A 20,290-nucleotide genomic window follows, 5' to 3' on the forward strand; every position below is an offset into this window, starting at 1 on the left:
GATCTGTTTCCATGCCTTAGATCATGAAAATGAAAAAAAAAAAATATTAAGTTATATTGATAGAGATAAATCGATGGATCTTCAGCCTGGGGAGCATGATGGTCTCGGCTTCCTCCATCACTGAATGGATGGGTGTCTCTCACTGAATGAGATTGGTTAGCCGTTCTGTACACTTGTGAACATTGGAAAGCTTAAGACTGAATCAGAACCACCTGAATTCTGATCAAATAGGATAGCCAGTAATGTATTTTATCTTGTAAAAGTTGAATTTGGATGTGTTTACTGAAGCAACACGATCAGGTTAAAAGCAAAAAGGACTCTATCTTTCGTGGGTAACGCGACAAACGCAGCTCTTGTAATCCAGTGTCCTTCACTGAAAGTCCAAATATAATAAATGCTTTCAAAGCGTCTGGCTGGTTGTGTGTCAGATCCCATTGACGGTCAGGTGCCTTTGAAAACATTATGTTGCCATCCATACTCATGTAATATGATCAAACAACGCTTATAGGCTTCTAGGACAGGATTCAGAACTAAAGATGTTGTGAATATCTTAGTCGGGTGGTTGTTCAGTAGTAGAGCAAGCCTTTGATAGGCTCATGCATGTTGACTTCACTTAATTGCGTTCTAAATTTTAATTGTTTAGTTCTTTCCTTTTTTTTTTTTTAAAGCATGTATACGTTTGACAATGCACCAGTTTTTAATAACTTTGAAATAAGCTGTATGTTGGAATAAATAATATAGTTTTAAATATTTTCGCCAACCAGCAGGATAACAGAACGCTAACTGCTGTATATTTAATCAGGTTTGCTTTCAGTGTCGTAGTAAAATTACAGAGCATTCAAATGAAGGAATGCCATTGAAAAGGATGAGTAACTAATCCTAGATCTGCTCATAGTTCACACATGAAAATGAGTCATAAATACAAGGTGACTTATTAGTATTTTAAATACTAATGTGAAATGTTTTTCTATGGCTATGGACACAGACATAATTATTTTCATTGTCGTTGTACCATAACTTGCTTAATGTCATAAGGCAATATCTCTTTCACTTCTGATTGGTTACTCTTTTACGTTTAATTACTGGCAGAATTAATCTCCTGTGTATTTAAAAGGATATCTTCCCCCTTAGTAAGGTGCATCACTTGAGTAATTTATTACTGTACCTGCTGACAGCATTGTGTGAGCGTTGTATTTATGACTAGTTCTTTGGCAGACTCTTACGTAGTGGTATACATAACTTGTGTCATGTGACCTTTCTGCAAACAGTTTTGAGTCGGAGATTATTTTGTTCAGATATTTGTTAGACTTACAAAATATTGACTGTACCTCTTTGAAAAGATGTGGAATTGTTTATTATTAGGCAACTTGCAAAGTTATCAATGTATTTCTAATTAGTTCAGCTCAAGCAACTTCTCTTGTGGCCAAGGCAAGCAGTTTCTTCTTTAAAGCGTTAGCTGGGTGAGATGGAGGAAGAATGCTAGGCAGAAGGGTCGCTGCTTCCAGCAGGTGCACAGATTCTTCTTTTTCTCTCACCCTGCCCCAGGCAGGGTCTGTTGTGTGCAACCCGCAGAGGGCAGAGCTATTGCTTTTTAGTGTACGCTAAGGACTTCTGGTTTTGTGTCCTGACTTCAACCACAAAATGCAATGAGTTGAATTAAGGTTTGTGTGAGAAGTCTCAAGACATAAGTCAGTCTTACGTAATTTAAAAAAATTTTACTTGCCAAAGCGTAAGATTTCTGTTTCAGCTGATTGAGCTGAGCCTAGTTTGTTCTGGAATTCAGATGTCTGAAGTACAGCTTCCTTAGCTGTCAGTCCAACACAGCTGATTATTAATATTCACTTACATAAACAAATACAGAAGCTAATATTGCTAACAAAAGTTAGTGATGCTAACTTAGGATATTTTAAGTGGGTGATTGTGAAGATCACCTGCAAAGATGGAAAACAAAAACAAATCTGCAAGTCTTATTCTTCCTTGTGGTACATAAACAGATCAAATAAAAGAGAAAGAAAAGCTATTTTATTGCTTTCATTTTAATGCTTATTTCTGGGTAAATCTTAAAAATAAAACATTATTTGTAAGCAAACAAAGGTACGTTTAGAGCCCACACAATCATTCAGAAGTTAGAGGAAAAATTTTGGGAACCCTAAAATTACTAGGTCTATAACTATTAATTCTCCACGTGTTCTCCTGTTACATGTTAACTTCTGTACCTGTCTCCCTGCAGCCCCATTGTGCAGTATGGTCAAGTATCTCATGGAGACTTTCTCCTGTGCTTTATCCCTTTTCATGCATTTTATAATATTAATATTACAGCATAGATGAAATTAATGAACGTGCTAAAATATTTGTCTGCTTTTGGAAGGCAGTAAAATCTCATTTGTGTGTGTCCCTTCTTTCCTTCCCTTTCTTTTCTTCTTGCCCCCCCTCCGCCTTCACAGACGAATAATTGCCACCTATTGGCTGAACTCAGCTGCCTAGTTAGAAGTTTAAAAGAAACTCTTCCTAAAAAATTGGGCTCATTAGTAAGTTGAGAGTCTTCCTGTTCTTCCCTCGTCCTCAACAGAGAAGGTTATGAAAGTCCATCTGTTCTGACCGAGAGCAGTTCAGGTTGGTGCATCAGTGTTGCTGTACAAGCAGCTGATCAGCACGTGTGTAACTTGGGCCAAGCCTAGCGACCTTCTGTTGGCAGCGCTAACAGAGAGCAGAGGCGCCGTGGAGGAAGTTAGCATGAGGAGCTGGCAGTATTGAGGGAGGAAGATAAAGTGAAACTGGAAATGTGGTGGGGCAGACATAAGGAAGATGGAGGAGGAACTGAGGATATTTAAAGGGATAGAGCCTCAGGAAATGCTGTTGGATTGGGTGATATGAAGGGCTATATGAAATGTTAGAGTAAGGTACCAATTCCAGAGGCAGAGCGCTATGTTTTGGCAGAAGTGACCGTGCTTTTGCCTGTCTAAGGTGTTTCTTGGATGTCATATGGTAGCGGAACTTTCGATATCTTTTAAAACTGCTTTTTAGCCTAACAATAAAATAAGCACACTTGTTTTTGATTATTAACTTTGCTGCCACACTACATCACCTCTTTCTCTCCTCGATGAAAGTACCTCACCTACTCTCTGTGAAGTTCTGTGTTGAGGTGTAGGAATTGGAGGAGTTTTAGACTATAACATGACCTAATGCTTCGCCTGTCTGACCATCAATTTGACAGTGTTCTAAATTCTTTATCATCACCTTTCTCTGTCCTTACAGAAATAAGATACTGTGACCCTATAAACCTAAAGAACAGGATATGCCACTATGACTTGTCCCCTATGCCCTTTGCTGGCTGGAGTGTAGCAAAACTTCAGTGCAATCTTTCTAGCTGTTGAAAGCTGCTATAGACCTTGTAGGTATAGACCGTGTATCTGAGCTCGCTATTGGGACTGAGGAGCCTTCCAATGTGACTTTTTTTTTTTTTAATAATACTTGTTGTTATTTTTTTTCCTTTTTTTTTTTTTGGACTGAAACTAGCGCTTACTCTGTCAAGATGTAGTTAAACTAATAGTTTGCTCAGTCCACCAGAGCATTTGATTTACTGCGTTATACCCATACAGCTTGGGACAATAGTCTCTCCTACTTCCAAGGCGTTAAAAGTGTGAACTAGCGTCTCTTTGTACTGTAAAGCTATATCAGGAGCCTTGGTAGCAATAGGATTTTCCCTAAACAGGACAATTCAATATGTTGCCTGAAATAGGGAACAAGATAGGATTACTGAACATACGGAAGGTTGGGGGGAGACAGGATGAGGCTTAGATGATAGCAGTGGGGGAAAAAAAGGTGTTTCAAATACAACTTAAGGTCAGGTGCCCTGAATCAGCAAGTTCTCAAATTCACATGCTTTCCTATTACATCAGGGGAGAGGTGGCAGGGCAAGGGAGAAGGGCAGTAGCTGTCATTAGTATAAAAATTTAACATTCAGTGCTGTGAACTTTAAATCAATTTGGAATATTTGCAATTTTACCAGCAGTCTTTACCATAATAAACAATTGGTACATACACACACAAAATCCTTTAGTTTCAGTGAGATTTGAATGCATATACTGTATAAGAAATAGGCCCTCTAATCCAGAACAAGCCTTAAGCTCTAAAATTTCAGACTGTGAAGTTTGGTATAGTACAGTTTCAAAAGCCTCAGTAGCTTGGAAGATGAGTCAGTAATGGAGGGGGAAAAAAAAAAAGAATAATTCTGTCCATACAGATTCTGCTTTTAGAATTACTTGTGTTATTGATGGATTGTAAAACTCTTATACAAGCCTTTTATATAAAGAGAAGACTAGTATTCTTTTACAGGTGTTCTGCTTTCCCCTAACCTTTGAATTGTTCAAGACATTTCTGTAAAATTATACAACTTTTTCATATTACGTACTATAAATGCCAGAAATATAGCTACAGTCACTGACCTTCAACTGTAGAACAGTAAAATAAGACTTCTCTGTACCTTTAGACCTGGTATATAAAGGGCACTGCTTTGTACATCAGGGAAACTTTGCTGAAGACCAAAGTATTCATCTAATTAGCCAGGCCCATTCACAGATGTTCTTCTTTAACCGTGTAATACTTTCGTTCCAACCCAACCCAAAATCGATAGATGACTCAAAATAAAACGTTCACCTTTAAGGAACAAAAAGCAGTGCAAGGAAGGATGGATATGACTGTCTATCCCATTGGCAGCTGAGAGACAATTGTTTAAAAACTCTTCCTTTTTTCTGGAGACCGTTCTGTTGATATGATTGCGAAGGCTGCTGGACTTTCTTGTGTGCTCTAGGATGAAATGTTCATGCTGTGTTACAGATACAAACCCTTGTTGTGTGAATGGTTTATCATAGGTGTAATAAAAAAAAAAAATGAATGCTACTGCAATGTATTCACCCTTCTCGTAGTAGCAGCCAATGCAAAAATGAATGTAGGCTTTGTTCCTTTGAAAGTGCAAGCACGACACTGGCCATATTGCTGTAGCTGATGGGTGAACAATGACAGAGAGGTGAATTAGTTAAAATGCAAATGAAAGCTAGAATTGTATTTAAATCTTGAAGTTTTAGGAAAACTTTGGCCAATGTGAGGCTACTAGTGAGAAAATTCAGGTTTAATAGCAAAAGTAGCGTGAGCTTTTTAATGGGATGGAAGGATTTGGGGTGGGGGGGGGGGGTGTCTTCTATTTATTTTCTTTCTTCCAAAGAGCATTGTGACAGGGGAAGAAGTAATTTTTTAATCTTAATGCATTTAATTGACTATGCCGGGTAAAAGAGCTCAGTAGTTAGTAAGCGTACTTAGAAAGTTGTCAAGGGAAAACGACTGTCAAATAGTACATCTTTCTTTTGTATTTTATTTTGTACTCATGTTACTGAAACCAAGAGCTGCCAGCCCAAGTGTGACGGTTCAGTGTTTGTCTCTTGTACCATTTTTACTGATTTTAGGGTTCCCAGACAGCATGATTCAAAGCTATAAATTGGCGGTAATAACAGTATCCTGTATTACTGCACCCTATATTGAAGCCATGGGGCTTAGTACTTTCTTATTAACTCAAACACTTTTTTGTATAAGTGACTTTGTACTCTAGAAGTTTAGTAAAGAGGCCACTTTACCTTTTTAAAGAAACAAAATTTGATAATCTCATCTGTGAGGCATAGAAAATAACAAGCTTTAATCAATGTTTAGCAGTTCTGATAATTATAGTTTTCTGATGACCCACAATTTAAATTTTGAGGAAAAGTTAATTCTGAAGTCTGAACTTCCAAACAATTGGAAAGTCTGAAGTCTTCATTTACCTTTTTAAATGTGACTTGTAAAATAAAAGGAATCTTGCTTTTTTTCTTCTTTTTTTAACCTTTGCGAAGACACTTAAAAGCTTTTTGAAATAGTTTTATCAGTAGAACTGTTCAGACAGGCAAACCTCTTCTTTAATTCTGATGGTTTTAATAAAGTCTCAAGAGCTGAAGTAGGAGCCCTCTTAAACCTTTACTTGAAAGTTCAGGGAGTGAATTGAAATATACAGCATTCTTCACTTTAGCATTGCTCAAGCATTTTGTGAATACCGCTCTTATTCCGTTTAAATAGATTAAATATTCATTCTGCTTTTGGTTTCCTGGATTTTGTTTGTAATACTGCTTCCCAGTGTGTTCGTTCTCCCACTGTCCAAACTGGTATTCTTGTGCTGAGAAGAAAAGCGGAAAAGACAGCTCAGAGGTCTTATAAAGTATTGTAAAAAGTATGCAAATAAATACATTTTTTTGGTCGATTGATTACTCATACTCTCTTTTATTTTCTGGGAAATTATTTGGGTTATTTGGCATAATTGATATTGAATCCTACAAAAAGGTGAGTTATGAGATTTATCCTATTTTTCTTAGCTTAGTGTTCGCCTTTTTCTCCTTGTATGAATGTAGAAGACCACCACATCAATAAATGTATTTGGCTGCTATATGCTACAAATATAATGCTAACGTTCCATTTTTTTGCAGGTAGTATTTGTTCTGTGTAGGTTTATTTGCAGATATTGCAGGCTGGATTATCATACTGTAGTGCCAGCTGCAGATGAAATTCACTGCAGCTCTGCAATACAAAAGTGACCAGACTGTGATTTAACATGGATTTTGTTGAGCTGTGGGATGGTCTTTTGAACATGGTGCGAGACTTAATGTGACTCGTCCATTGGTACTGAAGTGCAGTAACCTGTCTCTGTAATGAATTTCCTTTATGCAGTAAATTCTCGCCAGTGTTGCTACTAGTTCAGCTGATTCCATTTTAACCACAGCAGGAGCCCTTGTGTGCTGATGGGTTGAATTATAAAAATGTTTCACAGATGTTAGATTACCTAGAGAATTACAGATGTTCAGTGCAAACTGGCAGAGATCCACAGCACAAAGGTTTTGTAACGCAACAAAAAGGCAATATACTAACTTTTGTCCAGTGCTGGTACGTCTCTGTAATGCCGAATCATCTTGGTGGTGTTAGGTAGAACCTACAAGGTGGTTCTATGGTACATTTGAAAGCATACGGTCATGAAACTTCTTATTGAATAAACAGCTAAAGTTAGAAAATTAAATTGACTATGTGTGAAGGCCCAAGGGGAGGTGAACACTACCTAGTACGAGATAAGCGCAATCTTTTCCTAGTTTCCGTTGCCTGTAATTGGCTAGTACCTGACAGACATTAATAGATTTCCCTAACCTTTTATCATTGTTTCAATTATTTTATTCTTCAAAGTTTATTATTTAAACTATGTACTTGATGGACTTGTATCACCATCTTCCATAAACCTGTGCTACTTTTCATAGAATTGAGCAGAAACAAATGTGATGTAATTCATTAATAGAAAAAAAAATTTTTAAGGGGACTGTTGGTGATCTAGGATTAAAATAAGTATTTGTCTGGAGTACCTGTAAAGCCTGTGCTGGTTTTGAGCTGTGTGATGGACTTTTGTTGCTTAGAGGAATGTATGGCTAGTAAAACATTTGCTAGAACTCTTCATCTGCGTATTCAAGCGTCCTTTTTACTAGTACTACCCGTAACAGAAAGGAAACAGGCTAAATGATCATTGGGGAACTTAATTAAGGATTTTTAAACTACATTTCTTACAATATTTGTTATATGTAATTTTTAATGTTAATTTGTTTATGGTTTGAGGATTTAACTCTCTGGATTCTTAATAGCATTACCTAGTATTTTGAATCATCACCTGTATTGCCATGCCTGTGAATTTTTTTTTTTTGAGAGAGAGTTCTGCAGACTGTTTAATGCCAAGAACTAAACTGAATGGTGGAGACCAGAATGCTTTCTCTTAGAAGGTCAAATATATAGTGCAACAATTTGTCAGTTCTTCACAGAATATACTTGAGAAAAGGCTAAGTGGAATATTTACTATTACGTATCTTCCTTTATTAGTGGAGAATATTATGGGACAAGTAAGCTTTCTTAGAAACTGTTTCTGTTTAACCGATACTTAGCTAAAAACCTCTCTCAGGGAAGTGATCAATGATTTTGAGAATGTTTTGCTATAATTTTAAAAAGTATTTGAAAAGTTGGCTGTAGTTGCATACATGACCACAATACCTGCATTATTTCGCAATCACCCTAATTTCAGCAGCCTTTTCAGCTGGTAATTAAGTAAATGAGCAACGGGGATCGATTGTGCCTGTGATTCTATTAAACAAACTTTTAGAGGGCTACAGGTTCTGTGGACTGTACCAGAAAAGTGATTGTGTGGGTAAGTGGTTTGAATATGCCTGTAGTAGATGAGGATTAGTTCTGGTTGACAATATAAGGAGTCACGCCCAGTTTGTCCTTCCTTGTCAAGGATGATAGCTGCAGCATAGGATCGTCTACTGTGATGGCCGTGAGTTGAAATTAATTTCAGAGTGTGTCCTTTGAACTTACTTGACAAGTGTACACTAAAAAGATCTTCAGCCTTATAGTCTTTAATGTCTGTATTTTACAACTTTAATTTCATGCATTGTGTTTAGAAGGTAGCACATAAAACTGGAATAGAAAAGTACATATCCCAGTGTTAGTCATGAGATGATATGTGCTTTAGTTTGTGTGCTCTTATTTGCTGGTAAATAATTTGGGAGCCATGCAATCTGGCAAGCTTACAAATTCAGAGTGTTCTTCCTAATTTTCCAGTACCTAAACTTCAGTTGATAAAATGAGGTTTGCCTTGCCTCAGTTTGCATCTTCCAGCTGCACAGGCAGGTTGTATAGGTAAGGGTGGTTTTTACAATAGTTTAATGTGTCAGACCGTTTACATTTTAAGGCTTATAAGTGAGTCAAGTTTAGCTTGAGGACAAAATCTGTCCAATACTAATGATGGAAGCGTTAAAAGCAGAATCTCAGTGCTTATCTGTAATGGTCTATGTTTTGTTTTGACTTTTAAGGTTTGCTTTCTTCTCATCAGTATGACTTATTCTAGTAATAGCCAAACTGTATTGCTTTTCCTTCAGTATCCATTATGTGCGGGTTTTTTTAATGTTGAATTGTTAATGTTAATCTGTAACATGGATACTTTTGTGGGAGACTCAGAATAACCTAGTGTAAACAAGCTAGTGCAGCTTCATGAGAAGTAAACCGTTGTCTTTTAGTTCCAGTTCAGCTCTGGTGCGGCTGGGCTGGGCTGGCTTTAGTATACCACGCTCGCGTTTGTTTCAGTCCCTGTGGAAGTTACCTGCTGCCCTTTTGGTCAATGCGGTGATCGTGGTAGTGACCACGTAGCTATGATAGCTGTGAAAGAGAAGTGAGCTCTCAGGTAATTCAGAATAGTCTTGTGGAGGTTTTCCAGTTTCATGGCTTCTGGCCAGATTCTTGACTCTCTGTTCAAAAGAAAGTCAGTTAGTAATCATCATTGTGACTTAAGCTCAGTCTTAAGCACAAAGTAGTGGACTGAGATTTGCACAGATTAGCTTTTCTATGATGTGACTTCAGTCATGGGTAGGATTTGGTATTTGTTTCTGTTGAGCAAAGTGCCCTGGTAAATGGGCATGAAGAGCCTGCAGAGAGGTCTGCAAAAGTTTGGAACATGGTGGAAAAAGACGATTGCTGAGACTGTAAAGAACTGATGTCTTACATGTGGATGTCTTTCTAGCTCAGGAAGAAAATAAAATTTAAAACTGGTAAAAATACTGTATAATTTTTTTTAATTGGCAAACTTTGGTAAATGTAGAAAGATGCTATTTGTCTATATAAAAGAAGAAGAGGAAAAGCATTTTGGTTATCATTTAACAAAGGATACATGTTATGACTCAAAACAGTGTTGCGCTTAATTGCGGCGTTTTGATTGCTCCATTATTTACACTGTAAGTTAAATATGCAGACCTCTATAGTAGAAGAATAACCTTCTATAACAGGCAGGTCTATCAAACGCTTATTTTCAAGAGTTTCCATTTTCTCTGGGAAAGAAATGCTTAATCATAGACTTGTTAATATGCCAGGTTTATTCAGTGAGCTAGATACATGTTATCTTAGATTAACATGTGATAAAAGAAACTACTGATGACCAGCATACTGGGCACTAAACAATGTATAGGATGCTCTTCGTCAAATTTTGGAAGCAAACTGACTAATCCTTAGTTGTTCTAAATTTGAACTAAATGGTACTGTAGTAATTACAGAAAGACAAGCAGCCAGACCTATGGGCTAACTGTAGCTAAAGAGAAGATTAAAGATAACTTAGTATTTGCTCTTTGATCAGAAAGGGACAGGGTTTAAATACTAATTTTGCAGGTATCTTTTTTCTTTTTTTCACCCCGAGGAGTGGGATGGAGAATTTAAGGTGCTTTTTCTTCCCAAGAACATTTGGATATTTCCTCTTCTATTGTATTTGCTCTTGGAGACTGCACATTTGCATTACGAATGCTTCAAAGGCAAGACACCGACACCATGAAGCGCTAAATTATTTTAAAGATGTTTCGTGTTTCAGGGCACGTGAATGTTGAGCGCTAAGGCTGATTATTACAGTGGTCTTACACTTTAATATGCAGTTGTTTAGCCCAGTTAAATATACGTGAAACATTTTTCTACTCAAAATTGAAACAGTTTTGAAGTAACATACCCAGTTAAAATATGAAGTTGGGGCAGCTGTTCCTTCTGGGCGCATGAGTCACAGGATTTGAGGGAAGCGGCACATTTACTTGCAGTCCAGCTGCTGAACTCCATCACATTGTTGACTCACTAAATTTCCAGCATCCTGTGCTTTGAAAGGGAATGGAGTTGACCATTAAGCCTAGAATCAAGTTCAGATGTTGGAAATCAAGTTGAAAACGTTGAGGCGGTTGAGGTTTTCAGACACGAAAATATCCTTTGTATGCTTAATGTTTTAACCACTACTGGGCCGGTGGGGAGGGGAGAGAGTCTCTTTAGCCATGCTGAATGAAAATGTTGAGTCAAAAGAGGCCAGTGATTGTTCTTAGGGGAAGTAGAAAGAAAACAAGCGTAATAACGTAGTGGATGCTCTCTTGTGTAAAATGGTCAAAATGTATATGCTTTGCAATATTCTCTCTCATGCTCTCTTTCAAGTACTTCCGTTTCATTCTGGATTTCTCAGTCTAGTTATGTGGATTTTTTTTTTCCCCTTCCATTTTGGCATTTGTGTTTTCAACAGGAGGATTTGGGAAGGTTTATAATATTCAATGTATTGTAACAAATGAAAGGTCTGAGGGCTGACAGTAGTTTCATGACCAGCATCTCCTGTGACTTAAAAGTACCTGAGAAGGCAACCTTGCACAAAACATTTCTCTTAACATGTTGAAGATGCTGCTTCTATACAAACTATCAATGAGTTGTAGGTAACAACCTGTTGTACCCCATCTCTGACTGAACTAACAATGCTTAGTGTATGGCTTGTTTTGTCTCTTTTTACTTTTTTTATGCCTTTGTTGCACCTTTATGAAAAAACCCACCTACTTCTAGGTTCAGATTAATATCTTGCTTTGTAGAATGCTTTCTGTTTGTCGTTATTTGCCTAACTCTGGCTTATAGCTTTTAAAGTGATGTTGCCAAAGACTTGCATCTGTGCTGTTTTTTTTTACTTGAACTCTTTGTTTTTAGAAATTTTACCTGACTTATTTAGTTTTTCAGAAGCCTCACAGGGTGAATGCTTAACGCTAGTATCTTAAGGGAATTGTTTATAAGCAGTCTTGGGCTGCTTCGAAGTGCTGTGTTCCTTGGAATTATGCGGACCTGTGGCTTTGCAGGACAGACCAGAGGCTCTACATGAGAGAAGATCTGTCTGATGCCCTCTTCTCCAGTTAAAATAACCAAGTGTTCTTCTGGGCCAAGACCTTGTGTACAGTCTTAGCCCAAATGTTATTTTTTAATATCACTGCAGTATAGTCGGGCAGTGAAACCTGATTCTTTACTCTGGGGTGGTTATTGATATTCGGAGTCTCTTTTCACTGCCAATGAGATGCAAAATCTGAAACAAACTGCTACCTGTGAGTCATTACAACGTTAACCAAAATTTCTGAGTGTCTAGCATAAGCGCTTGGACCTGTTTGTGCTACCGGCAAGTTAGTTTTGGATGGTGAAGCATGACTGACACAAGTGTGTCGAAAAGGACCTTAGTGTTTTTGCGCTGGTTTTGATGAGACTACGTTTTTACCGGAAGCTTATTTCACTTGTAAAAATTACTTCTTTTTTTCTTTTTCTTTTCATAGCAGCAGGGCAGCATTGCCTTTTGGCAATACAGATAGATCTGCTTTTAGGAATGTTTTGTTTAAAGAGTATCCTGGCAGATTACTCCTAGTGTAGACATGTCCTTCATATGATTAACTTCAAATTTCTGAAGAGCTGTAGTACTTTTATTCTCTAGAACAGTGTCATGAGACCTGGCTGCAATTTTGTACCTTATTCAGGTGTCAAGGCAGCACTGATTTAAATGAAAGCTGTGTGGCTTCCTGACTCTGTGACTAGTTACAAGATGCACCTAGGCAAGCTGGAGCGGCAGAAGGCGTATTTCCCTCAGGAAACCTCTAGCTAGCAGTCTAAAGACGTCACTACAACCTGGTTTAAACGGGGACGGGGGAAAAATGCCTGCTAACTTATGGACTGATAGCTTCTTTTAGATGTATAGTAAGAACAGTTTAATAAGATTTGATTGCAAACACCCAGTCAAGATTTTGCAGTCGCTTTTCAAGCAGTGCTACAATCTCACAATAGCGGGCAAATCGGAAAGATTCAATAGGGCAGGAGTGCTAAGAACTATGAAGCTGAGGCTCTTGTTTATTCACAAAGATGTACTGTTCTTTTCCTGCAAATGCTGGTGGTTTAAGGAGGTCTCGAGCTGTAAAGTGTCCCACCGGAAATCCCGCTCCTTATTGAATGGGGCACGGCTGCTTACCTGTCCTAGAACAGCAAGGCTTTCTTGCTTTCTCCCGGTATTCCAAGAGAGACTCTTCCTTCTTCTTTCTGTCTCCTTTATATCTAAGCCTAGCTTCCTGGGCTATTTTAACTCACAGAAATGAAGCTTCAAAATATTTCTCAGGGTTCTGACCCCCACTGTCACATCTTTTGCATACAATGTACCTTGAACTGCTTTCTCCCTCCCTGGTTGGGATGGCCAACGTTTTAAGCTCTTTTTTGCCTGTACAGTGATTGACTTTAACGTTAGAGTGAAAAATATAACATGCCCAGCAAGGGAGTTTAAGCTTACAACTTTGATATTCTGTTAGTTTTTGAGAGAATACTCGTGGCACAATAATTAAACCAGACTTCCTAACAGTGTAATTTGTTAATACTATGCCACAGCACTTAAATAAGTATATGCTTGTTAAAATAACATTTACAGGTATGAAAGGGACAGGTTCTTTGAAATGCTTTACAAGGTATTTATTTGTCATTCAAAGGTATAATCGTAATACTTACAAGTCATAATACTTATATTTTTTTTTAGTGTTTATTTTTAGTCATTGAAAAATAATTGTGATTAAAAGAACTCTTACAAATATAGATTTGTTTCTTTTCCTTCACTTATTATAGAGACTTTATTTTCACCTGAATTAATTTCACAGTTGTGCTGCAGGTTATAACACTCTAGAAAAATTTTAGGGTTATATCCTGATGCAGTGCGAATTCAGTATCATCTGGTAGAGTAGAGATAGTAATGCAGTCTAATGAATGGAAGGTTGAGCTTGAACTAGTTTTATAGCTTTTTTTTTTTTTTTTTGCCAATTGCTAACTACTTTTTAAAGTTTGAATTCCATGCTTATTTTTGACTTGCAAATAAACTTTACCTTCAGCTTTATGCAAATTCAGGTATTATTATAATTTCTGCATAATACAAGAATCCTCAAACTTAATGTTTTACGTACCTAAGGTGAATGAGATGTTTTAACAGTAGAACTTCATTACATTACGCTCAATTTGTACAAATCCTGGAGGACAGCTGACTAGGTAGCAGTGACTCTTCAGAAACAGATACACAAGTTAAAATGGAGGGCTAAAAATGAGGCGTTATGGAGAGCTGAATGTGAGCTGCTATGTCATGTTGTCGTTTTAAAAAAAAAAAAAAAAATTTCTTTCCTCCACTAATGGTAATCTTCCTTCTCTTCTCCAGCAATGAATATCATTCTGAGAGGTAAAATGTTGGTTAAAGAGATATAATCCTGAATATACCTAAGAATACAGATTGCTAGACACCAGTTAAGGTTTCTGTTATCCTTGGCATTGTTAAAGTTGCTGCTAGAGTCCTGGTCCAGTTTGACCACTGCATTTCAACAAGATATGGATGAATGGAAAGAAGTACAGAAAAGCTAAGAATGATCAGAGGCCAAAAAAATGTGATCTCTTAAGGAGAACTGACAATAACTGAGATGGTTTTGTCTTCCGGGAAGAAGGCTGGTGGGTGACATGAGTCTTCGACCCAGTTAAATGCTTTTGCATGGGGAACAGACATACTGCACTGAACAAAAAAGAAAAGTTTTCCTATTTTCTAATTTAAACCTAGTTGTTTGGATCATAAAGTGTTGGAATAGATGTCTGGAGAGGTTTGATGTATAGTAAGTCATGCCTTGAGATGGGGCAAAAAGGATATTTTCCTGAGTTACCTTCCAACCTCTCTTTTTCTACAAAAAACAAACAAACAAACGAACAAAACTTATCTATTACTGACCTGAGATTCAGGGAAAAGGAATAACACAAACAGAATAGGTTTTTGAATGATGCTCATCAGTGGAGCACTGGAGTGTCTAATCTGAAGAAAAAGATAAATTTAACATAACTGAATATTGTAAAACCTAAAAAAGGTGCTTGTGTTGTCCTAGGGCATTGTTATTTATTCCCTGCAATGCAAGTGTAGCGACGTGTATGTGTAGGAGTATGAAGTATCTAGCTTTGATTGGAGGGCATTGACTTTGTGCATTGAGCCAGAAACCCAACTGAATCTGGTCAAAGTTCTTATAACCTTTCTTGCCTAGTTCAGTTACGCTGGGTTCTGCAGTTTATTGTATGAATTATTTGGATAAGTCTTTAAATCAAAATTCTATCAGTGCTTTTGTGTCAGAGTCCATGATATATTCTGTAAGGATAAGAAGCTACCTTGTTGTTGGTTTGTTTTCCCTTCTTACTCTTGCACTGTTATTTGGCCTTATTGTCAATAGAGCGCTTCAGTGCTTTTGAAATATATGCATTTGAAATATAAAAACTGCTTCAGCCGTACAGTTGTAAAAGAATCTGTAGTGTAACCATTGTAGCATACCACATCAGAATACAGCTACTTTATTGGGATGCATCAGCATATCTTTTGAGTGTGGAAAGTGGCCAGAAGGGCATTGCACGAGTGTACTGTACTGTGCATACACCTTACCCTCCATTTCATTTCAAATCAAGGTCAGGATGATGAGGTCCTTACAAACGTACAACTCTAACTGTAGCATCGCTTTCTGCAGTTTACCGAAAGTCTTGCAAAGGTAGGGAATACTAAATCATTAATGCTGAAAATGAAGAGTCCAAAAACGGAAAGCAGAATATTTGTGTGTGTTCCACGCAAGAAAAACTGTGTGTGTATGTGTGTATATATCCAAAAAACCCTTACCAGTAACACTTTTCTAAATGAACTAGGATGTTTATAGCTGAACATACATACAGGTATAGAGCAGCTGATAAAGTAGAGGAGAATGACTGTGTGTGTGGCACATTTAACTTCAAATTTAGTTAACTTAATCTGTTTCTGAGTGTACGTGAATGTTTCTGGTTGCCATGTTCTCTACGAATCCACCCGCAGTAGACATGCTCTGCCTCTCCTGTTCTTTTATTTGAAATGAATTTGGCATACATCATTCTCAAAGAGTAAGTGAGCAGCCTCAGACTAAAAGTATGAATAGCTGTTTAAACTGTCCAAAAACCCTTGCCTGTATTGCATTATCAAGATTACAAATTAAGGAGGAACTATAAATATCAAATATGCAACATAAATAAAAGCATACAGTGACTTCTGCCTAAAAAAGCTAAGTGACTGCATTGAGAAGCTAGCATACGGGTTGCCCAGAACTTTCGAAAGGATGATTGAAGGTCTTATTAACACAATCTAATTAACCTCCTCCCCGTATAAGGTGAAATGTTGCATGCTCTGACCAAATGATGAAAAGTGTAAGAGAAGTACAGAACGGAATTAATTTTCTTTTAATGCTAAGTAATCCTTCTAGTCTGGCTGGATGAAAGTAAACGTGTGGGCTATGGTTTTGCTTTTACCTTGTGCCAGGATTCAGCTCAGAATGAATTCTTCAGCCGTTTTATAAACCTCTGAAAATTACTTTATAATGGAAATGGTGACAGGCCATTAACTACAGTGGTATAAATGCTTTGCTTTAACATATGTATAGTTGTCCTAAGTTCTGAAATACAGGAAACTGTGTGCGCAGTGTGTATGGGGTAAGGAGGCTTTTAGTTTCCACTAATTAGTGAAAACTAATTAGTGGCATAACTCATTATATATAACGTTTCTCAAACATATGATCCCTGCTGTGTTGGACAGGTATCATTCAGGGGCTGAGGTATATTTGGACTGTAGTGACGCTGAGATCCCACTCTGTAACTACTATACTGTAAGGGGCCCAAGTAGCGTTTAACCTGATGCATTTAATCATCCATGCAATTATATTGCCATTGAAACATTTTCCTGCTACCAAGTCATTGAAACTTCTCAATGATAAAGACTCGTTACTAGGTTATGTTGGTAAATCTTATTCCCAATAAAAATGTAGAATCTGGGATTTTGCAATCACACTTAAATAGCATCTATAGTTTAAATAACTTTAAAGTTAAATATATAATGGATGCATCCTACGTGACGGCATTTGTTTCCTTCTCTAAATTCCTCTCCTTCCATCCCCAAAAGACAACTACACAAAAATTATTTTCAGAGATTACTTTTGTGCCATCTTTTTGAGCATGGAGAATGTACACCTATGCTAGAATAATTATTTTACTGCGGTGCAGCTGCATCTGTCCTACCATTGGCAGGGCATTTGCATTAGTAACACTAGTTCACTATTACTTTGAAAAGTGTAGAAGAGTTCAGAATATAGACCAAACTGAGCTTTGTGCATTGTTTGCTGGCACGTGTGTGGTGTAAAGTGGTTTTAAAGTGTTTCTGGCTTGCTTTTTTCTTTCTTTTCGATGGTGGAAAAGGGGTGAGCTCGGAAGTGACTGAATCTGCTGCAAAATGAAGGATTTGTTGACAAAACTTTCAGTATATATTAGTTATACCCATCTAAGCTACTTTGTAGAAAATTGATTTCATTAGGGAGGCTGAGGATAGTGGGATCAAGCAGATTGCTGTATACTTCCTAACTCTCCTCTAATGCTCAAAATTTCCTGTGTAATTTATTCTTGACCCTCCAGACTGAGACTTTTTTTTTTTTTTTCCCAAGGTTCTGGCTCTTCTGATCAAGCAGTATATGTCTAGAAGTCTCCGCTTTCAGATACATAGTTAGAATTTTAACTTCACTCTCTAGATGTGGTTTCACACTGATAAAGTGATTTACTGGAAGAGGGGGAAGGAAAAAGGAACGTCTGGTTAAGACAGAAGAACAGAATGTGCATCGAGTTGGATGGTACCTCGCAATGGTATCCTGCCAAATGGCAAGAAGTAAAAGGAATAGTTAGTAGTACAGGGTATAAAACCGAGTAAATAATTTTCTGTGCCTTTAGTGAGGAAGACTCACACAGGTCACACTTTAATAAGAATGTATGACAGTAATATATGAAAATGGAATCAGGGCAACAAATGCAGTGGCTGAAGAAGAATCTTAGTTCTTTCAGTTTTGTTAACTAGTTACAGTATGTATCAATATATATAGGATTCCAAATCTGTTATTTTTGGTATTCAGTGCCAGTCGTTCACTCTCATTCTGTGTTATGCGTCTTTAACCCGAGACGCAAATGTTGATCTCACTGAAGTAAAGACCTTAACGTGCTCTGTGTACGCACATCTGAAGGCTCAAATAGCTTCATTTGCTATGGAAATTTGTAGGCCCAACAATGCAAGTAAGGGATAACAGTTTAAATATCCCCAGATATGTTTTTATTAGTTGCTTGAAGCATAAACATGCTCCTCAGATTTTCCAGTGCCTGTAAATTTCTTCCTTTTTCAAATTCCCTGTGTCATTGTTACTCCTTTCATTGCTATGCTTTTAAGGGAATTACGGTGTTTTTTTCTCTGGTGGTGGAAGCACTTTTAATACTTAGGCTCATTTCAGACTGTGACTTCTGTGGAAGCGTTGCATGCAATCCTTCTGTAGCCTCTGGGATTTTCCAGCTGGCTGGAGGTATCCTGTGCTTCTCATTTTGTCTGCCACTTGACCTTACTAGCTTGTTTCACCTTGTAGTTTCCAAATCTACATAATAATTTTGTATCACCCTTCAGTTAAATGGTTTCTTTTTGACAGATGGAAGTACCTTCAAATTGGGTTTAACTTTATATTCTGTTTCTAAGATAATACCATTCTATTTGACTTGATTTATCCATAAATATGAATGTCTTTCTGAATGCCAGCTTAAATTATGTACAAGTGGAGACCATAAATTACCAGTATAAAACTGGATTTCTAGGGATATTGTACATGCAAAATGTGTGCTGTAGTAATTCTCAATTAGATGTAGTTAAGCATGAAGCTGACTTTTATGAGGGAAATCTGGGGGTTGTCTTAGTGTGTCAGGTTAAAAACTGTGGTGAATCAATAACTGACTGACAAGCATGTCAAGTGTCCCCAACCTAACTGTGACAGAAGGGTGTAGAAACGTTGGGTGTCAGCCTGACAGACGTGCAGCAGTGGAAGTTTAAAACATACAAAACTCCTTGGTTCCGGACTGACTTTGAATTTTAGCTTCGTTATGCTTTATTCACCTTTGCACTCGTAATTTTATTGAACTTTCGTGGAAATCTGAGATGTACTGCTTTTCCTAGAAATCACTTGCTCTGAGCAGAGTTGGCCACAGTGACCCTCTCTTTCACGCGAAGGGGAAACAACGCACGTCAGCATCGATAGGACTGGCGGACGCACTCGAACTTTGAGTGTCTCAAATAAAATTACTCTGAGAGATAACGGATACCACAGACATATGCTGTATTTGAAAAGGCTGTCAGGAACACAGACATTTCAAACTTTTATGTTCCTGGCTGACAGTGTGAGTTCCTGGTGGGCGCTGCAGTCGCTAGGAAGCAATTAATGTTAATCAGCAATGTGAGTTACGAGATTTACCTCACTGAGAAAGTAGCATATGCTGGTTTGCTCAGTTAAAATGGTCTGGGGAGACAGCCCTTGACAATGCAAAGTAATAACCCTAGCAGTAGGAGGAGAGATGTGCACTGTAACGAAGAGCTGACAAACGTGTATGCTTTACTGGACAGATGTTTACATGAGTGTTGGATAATACCTAGTAAGCTTGACGTGTGTAAACTGCTTGATATGTTTTCTTGTAAACCTGTGGCTCTGATTAAATACTGCACTTTTAAAAAGGGAATGAGGCAGATCAACACTGTTACTGTCCTGAAGAAAAAATGCCATTGTCTTAGATCTGATTTGATGTTGATGGATTTGCAGTTGACTGAAGTGTCCTGCTTTAAAAAAAAAAAAAACAAAAAAAACCCCACAAACTCAAAAATTCAGATTCTCGCCTTACCCAGCAACCTCAGACTAAGCTGGGTTCCTTTAAAGAGGATATAAAAGGGTCAGAGACGAAGTGAACCTTGAAACTGTAACAGTGAACTTAAGTTGTGTAGCTCAAGGCCACTTGTCCAATTGCACTGTCCTTTCAGAAAAATCCAGTGTCTATGTTACAACTAAATGGCAGCCTTTTTTCCTTTTTTCACATAGCTATATGTGTTGTGTGTATGTATGTGTTTTCCACTGTTAGTGTGTTAATAAGTAAATATTATATGAGGCTTTGGATTGATATTTAACAGCCGAGATGGTTGATTGTGCCACTGAAAACATTTGTCATTGCCCGTTCCAATGTCATCAATTGTCATCAATATGAACCATCTGAACTCTGCCTTTCTTTTTCTTTGCTGCCCCTGGGGTTTAATGGCTTTGCAGAGAAGCTCCTGCCTGGCATATTGAGCTGCTCCAGAAGGTCTAACCCATAAGCAGTGAGTACTGAACTGCAGCACACTAATGCTGTAGGTGTTGACTCACCATGCTGTTTTTAATTGCAGTTCTTCTGAAGGTAGATAATCTGTACAGACTGTCAACATAGATATCAAATCTTTGGGTATATACCAATATGATGATGTATTTGTGTGGCTACAAATGCTGTTCTG

At 37.6% G+C, this 20,290-nt stretch overlaps 1 protein-coding gene across 2 annotated transcripts in view; it reads left to right on the forward strand.

The window, feature by feature from the left end:
- ZFAND3 (zinc finger AN1-type containing 3) overlaps positions 1–20,290 on the forward strand; it is a 151,662-nt gene that overhangs the window by 15,926 nt on the left and 115,446 nt on the right. Inside the window, exon 2 of one of the 2 annotated variants that reach the window (XM_068939543.1) lies at positions 20,067–20,119. The exons of the other annotated variant lie outside the window; for it this stretch is intronic. The gene's annotated coding sequence lies outside the window, so the exon portion shown is untranslated. The remainder of the gene's footprint in view (positions 1–20,066; positions 20,120–20,290) is intronic. 2 annotated transcript variants of the gene reach the window in all.

This window comes from Struthio camelus, chromosome 3 (genome assembly GCF_040807025.1).
Source record: "Struthio camelus isolate bStrCam1 chromosome 3, bStrCam1.hap1, whole genome shotgun sequence".
In the NCBI taxonomy this organism is placed as follows: domain Eukaryota; kingdom Metazoa; phylum Chordata; class Aves; order Struthioniformes; family Struthionidae; genus Struthio; species Struthio camelus.